General features: G+C 39.9%; 1 protein-coding gene across 10 annotated transcripts in view; it reads right to left on the bottom strand.

The window, feature by feature from the left end:
- Positions 1-6,054, bottom strand: part of LOC117597881 (dematin) — a 25,702-nt gene extending 19,648 nt beyond the window's left edge. For 2 of the 10 annotated variants that reach the window (XM_053236359.1, XM_053236360.1), the window contains exon 1: positions 5,822-6,054. The gene's annotated coding sequence lies outside the window, so the exon portion shown is untranslated. Of the gene's footprint in view, positions 1-2,286; positions 2,479-4,299; positions 4,651-5,821 lie in introns of those variants that run through there. The other 8 variants (XM_053236354.1, XM_053236352.1, XM_053236357.1 and 5 more) reach the window with 8 other exon arrangements.
- Positions 6,055-6,107: the final 53 nt, after the last annotated feature.

The following is a 6,107-nucleotide window of genomic DNA, read 5'->3' as shown; positions in this document are numbered from 1 at the left end:
CACTCTCATTATGAATCATTATACTGAATCTGAATCATTATTCTGACTTGCAATCATTATTATCAATATGAATCATTATTAAGAATCTGAATCATTAATATGAATCAATATCATGAATATGAATCATTTTTATGAATCATTATCATGAATATGAATCATTACTAAGAATATGAATCATTAATATGAATCATTATTATGAATCATTATTAAGAATATGAATCATTAATATGAATCATTATTATGAATCATTATTAAGAATATGAATCATTAATATGAATCATTATTAAGAATATGAATCATGAATATGAATCATTATTAAGAATGAATGAATCTTTGACTATGTATCAATAAGGCTTTTATTCTCCTTCTCTCTCTCTCCCTCCATCCATCCATCCTCTCCATACATTCCTGCACAGGTATTGCTTTCACTTTAATTAAAACCCCTATACAAGGGGCAGCGTAATTTCCTCAGAGGTCAAAGGTCAAGTAGGAGCACATAATAAAGCCCCTGTTCTTCTCTGACCTGCGGCTTTCATTGCACCGTCACGCCGGATAAACCCGGCTGTGTCGGCTTATGCTTTCATGTCTTACTCTTATTCTCTGACACACACACACCCACACACACACACATACACACACACACCCACACACACACACACACACCTACACACACACACACACAAAACGCATTCCATGTTTTCAAGCAAGATTTCATGGAGTAAATGCACATGGTACATGATAAGCATAGATGCTTTACAGGAAAACTATCCATCCATCTTTCTCCAGCCTCCTCCTCATGCTCACACACACACACCAACCCACCCACACACACACACACACACACACCAACCCACCCACACACACACACCAACCCACCCACACACACACACACTTTGACATGCCAGATCTTGTAAAGACTGGAATCTTCGCAGTAAAATTAAGCCCCTCAGACGTAGTTAACGAGAGAGACGGTATTATTTAAATAAGAAAGCCGAGCCGTGGGTCATCGTCATGGCAACCTGTCACATGTTCTCTGGTGGTCTAGAGTTGTATCGTGATTCAGGGCGTTCAGGGCACAGAGTGTGGCACAGGTTACGCTCTCTGCTTAGCAACACGCCGGATAACGAGCACGCCGATTCACGCCTCATTCCATCCGTCCGTGTTTCTGTAATGGATGGCGAGCGCACAATGCCAGAACGATTTCGTCACTCTGGAGAAACGTGCTGTCGCTGCGTTACGCTGTGCAAAAGGAAATCACACTCATCTGAAGTTCCTTTATAAATATCCTGTATATTTATTCCGAAATTGTGACAGAATGAAGCTAGCTAACATGAGCTAACCAGCGACAGAGCGACACGCGATCGTTTGTTTTCTACGCAGAGCCGTAATTTCAGCGACAAGCGACATATAACTTACGTTAATGCAAATTACGTATGACAACGTAAATCCAAACGATTGCCTCGAGTGATTCCTCAGACCAGTTCTACGGTGCGTGTGGTCCGACGTTTCTTCTGTTCCACACTTTAGTTCCTACCTGCAATTAGTTCTCATTTACTGTTTGACTCACAAAGAAAAGTAAGAAAAACTTACAACTGTGGTTTCATCTTCTTCGCTCGTTAAATGTGTACAGAGACATTACGAAGAAAAATCAAACTTGATAGGAAGTAGCAGAAATCGTTAGTGCCTTTGGTGAGTGTACGTAGCTAGTACAGCTAGCTTATTTTACTAATCTAATCTGAGAACAAAGCTAGTACGAAGCCGAGCACGTAACCTGTAAATCATACAACCAATTTTCACACTGATTACTGCTTAAGTTTACTGCTTACTCTTCTTACCAAAACTAAAAAAAAAAAATGCGGGACATGCCACGCCCACAAACGACAAGATAAGTGGTCACTACACGCCCGCAAGGACTGCGTGAGGAAACCCCGTAATCACAACCACAAAAAGCCACACAGAAGGTTCAACTGGACAAATTAATAGTGGGGAATAACAAGAAACAGCTGTGACTAATTAACTACCACGACAACGCAGAACAATAACAGGAAGTACAGTCCATATAAGGAAAGAGGAAGGCCAAATAGGACAAGATTAGGACACAAAATATTATAGGCATAGAATCAGTGAAGATGTGACAGATGTGTCTCTTTCACACTCTTTATTAAAGTTGTTGCCTACCACACACACACACACACACACACACACACACACACACACACACACACACTCACACACACTTTGTAAAGAGCTTATTGTTTGTGGTGAGGAGTTGAGATTCCCACTCACTGTGTGATGAATCATCAGAGCGCAGATGGCTGTTAGCGAGTGTCCAGATGGTCAAATACACAGGTTTAATTGATCCACAGTTGTCCTGTGTAATAACTACATACCTCTCCAATAAAACAGAGCCATCTGTCCTCTAATCGTCAGTCCATCCATCCATCTATCCATCCATCTGTCTATCCATCCATCTGTCCTCTGTTCATCACATCATCACTAACATTATTACTTCATTACATTTATTACTTCATTACATTGATTACCTCACACTCATGTTCAGCTTTAAACCTGCTTTGTGTTAAGAGTCAATGCTCTTTTACAAATACACAATATCTATCTATCTATCTATCTATCTATCTATCTATCTATCCATCCATCCATCTGTTCATCCATCTGTCCATCCATCCACCTAAGCAGCAACTGTTTACCTACCCAGCACTAGATCCTTCCATCCACCGACCCTCCAACAATCAGTCCATCCATTCACCCAACATCTTTTTACCAACTCTTCAATCCATCCATCTATCCATCCATCTGTAAAAACAGTTTACCCATTTAGCAGTATATCCTTTCCTCCATCTACCCTCCAATGATCAATCCATTTATTCGTCGAACAACTTTTTACCCACCCTTCAACCCATCCATCCATCTATCCACCTATCCATCATCCATCAACCAACAACTCTTTATCCATCCTGCAATCTATTTACGTTCATCTACCTTCTAATCAATTCATTCATCCATTCATCCAACATCTTTTTAACCAACTGTCCATCCATCCTTTATTCTGTCTGTTTGTCTGTCTATCCGTCCATTTATCCATTAATGATATCCATTCATCCATCTTTTATCCATCCAACTTTTTACCCATCCTTCAATCCATCTATCCATCAATCCATTTGTCCTTTCATCCACTCTTTAATCCATCCATCTATCCATCAACAACATTCCACAGTCTGTTTACCTTACATCCATCTACCCTCCAACAATCAATCCATCCATTCATCCAACACCTTCTTAACCACACCTCCATCCAGCCTTCATTCTGCCTGTCCAGCAATCAGTGAGCACCTATTCTTCCATCCATCAATGATCTATCCATCCATCCATTTGTCTATCCACCTATTCTTCTATCCATCAACCAGCATTCGGTCCTTCCATCCATCTACCCTCCAACAATCAGCACATCCATCCATTTGTGCTACTCCTTTATCCATCTATTTACCCATCCACTTAAATAAATCCAAGCATTCATCAGACCGCAAATGCATCCATCTACCATCAACATCATCAACACCAACCTCCATCCATCTGTCCTTCCATCTATCTATCACTCAATCTCTCCATCAATTCACCCATCAATCATCCATACATTTACCCATCCATCATCAAGCAATCTGTCCACATCCTAGCATCCATCCAGTAAACACTACTGTGAACAGCAGAGTATCTCTCTTCCTGCTTCCATTTTTGAAGATAGCTTTACAGATCTTGTGAAAGAAGAGATGAGAATTGATTTCTATTTTTACATCCACCATGCTAACAAGACATGAGTCAGATCCACCACGTAGCTCCTTCCACTAGCTCAGTGTTCATCAGTTCTCTCTCTCCCTCTGCAGATCCACCTTCCTGCATTATTCAGCTCTAATTCTGGATCTTCTGAAGTGATGGATTAGCAGATGTAGCTTCAAACTAAACTCTGAAGGGAAATACAGCTCCTGACATGCTATATTTTCAAATTAATCCCAGATGAAGACCTCATCTACCTCAGTAAAAACCAAAACACGTTTCCCTGGACCAATTTAAATCAAATCTGGCAACAGATTATTGAAATGCCAGATGAACACCCTTAAGGAAAGGTCTTTTTTTTTTAAGGCTGAGCGAGTACAAGAGCATGGATAATGATCTCATTAGACACATCATAAGACAATCTATGAAAAAAAATTCACAGTAGTGAAGCAGTAGTTTGACTTTGTTTTGAAATTTGCTTTTCGGAGTAGAACTAGCATTAGCATTTACCTCAGTGTTGATAATCTCATCGCGTCATTACGTCATAGTGCTACCACAGTTCAGTGACACCACTCTTATCAATCATTGACCACCACTCTCTGTTATTTCTGAGGTAGAGATTGAGGTGCGTTCTGAGCTTTTTGTCAGTACAATATAGTATATGCACAGTACAAAACTTTGATGTTGTATCCATGCCCAAATATGAAGCTAGCCACACCAATATTAATCACGTAAAGTCATGGCTAAAATGCTAACTGCACCAAAATATGACTTTCTTCTGCCAATTTTCCCAGTCCTAACATGCTCTTGTCTATTTCAAGGAGATGAAAAATGTAACTTTCTAGTCTGAATGCGACTTTAAAGGTGCCTTAGGTAAGACCAGCTTTTTTCAAGACTAGCTCTCTAACATTAAAACATTTAAATTTTTTAACTCCTTGACTCCACCCCCATTCCCACCCATGTTCACAAAGCTCCGCCCCCAGAATCTCACCCGTAGAGTAGAGCGTCTATAAAATGACCAACTGGAGGCACATCCAAACACAAACAAGCATTCTGGACCGGAAATCTTCCAGTTCTCCAGTTGGGTTTTCTCAGCCACATATTACTTTTGTCCTGAGGTCATGTTTTAATCTATTATTTTTTTTTTTTATCATATTCTACATATTTTGCAAGTTATTTGTACAAGTAAGACATAAAAAATAATCACTTAGTGCACCTTTAAATAGGCGGTAACATAGTGTAGCTTCTGATTTATGGGGAGTTCTGAGCTACCAAAATAAACATCAAGAACAACAAAAACAATGAATAGATCATGTTTATTAATATTTTTTTGACATAATACATATATGATGTACTAAATGAATATAATATTTAGTATGAGAGTCTGAGATACAGCTTCTGTAGTAATTAATTCAGGACTGAACCATTTAAAACCAGTTTAATATTTCAATATTGCTTATATATATCTTTTATAGGTTTTAATGAATATTAATTACTTGAGAAAAACACTTACAGTGTTCTGATTTTCTGTTTATTAATAAGATTTGCTGACTGATTCACTACAGTAGTGAGTTTCAACACCTTAGCTCCAGTGACCGTTATACACAGTAGAAACGACGGTTACAGTTTAAATTTAAATTTCTCCTCGCGACAAACTGAATGTCAAACGTCTAAAGGTTAGCTTAGAAGCTAAAACACGTAGAAATAACACTTTTATCTAGACGTATATGGATTAATGAAGGAAAATACAAGATGACACACGAGTACAGATCGTGAGAATGTAATTATAAAAGCCTGACAAGTAGCAGTGAAGCTATTTTTAGGTGAGGGACAGTCGTTGTTGCCTAACAACCGATTGGGGAAGGTTACATCCCAAATCCTATACTACTGTACTAAACAGCACGTCTAAGTAGAATGCTTAGTGTAGTATAGTGCATACTATTTAGTGCAGTAATATGCGATTTGGGACGCAGCCCATGTAACTGTATGTATATATGTATGTATGTATGTATGTACATGATGAAGCTCTCACCTGTAAGTCCCTCGTTTCCTCCGTCTCGCGCTTTCCACCGGGATGCGCACGAGGACAGTAATCCCTCCGGTGTGTATGACTGTTACGTTACTGGAGTCTAAAACTCCCACGAGCCCCTAAAACAGCGCTTGCGTAAGATATTATATCTGCCGCCGCACGTGCTGCCGGTGACAGATAACTCGAGCGCGCGCGCCTCCGCCTCCTACTTCTCCTCCTACTGGTTTTTGAGCCAGGCGTGCGCGCGCGCACTTTCTCTGGAATGGGGGGGGGGGGGGGGGGGGGGGGG

The sequence above is a fragment of the Pangasianodon hypophthalmus genome, chromosome 8 (assembly GCF_027358585.1).
Source record: "Pangasianodon hypophthalmus isolate fPanHyp1 chromosome 8, fPanHyp1.pri, whole genome shotgun sequence".
NCBI classification, from domain to species: Eukaryota; Metazoa; Chordata; class Actinopteri; order Siluriformes; family Pangasiidae; genus Pangasianodon; species Pangasianodon hypophthalmus.
The sequence above is the reverse complement of the archived record's forward strand: the minus strand, read 5'-3'. Positions and strand labels throughout refer to the sequence as shown.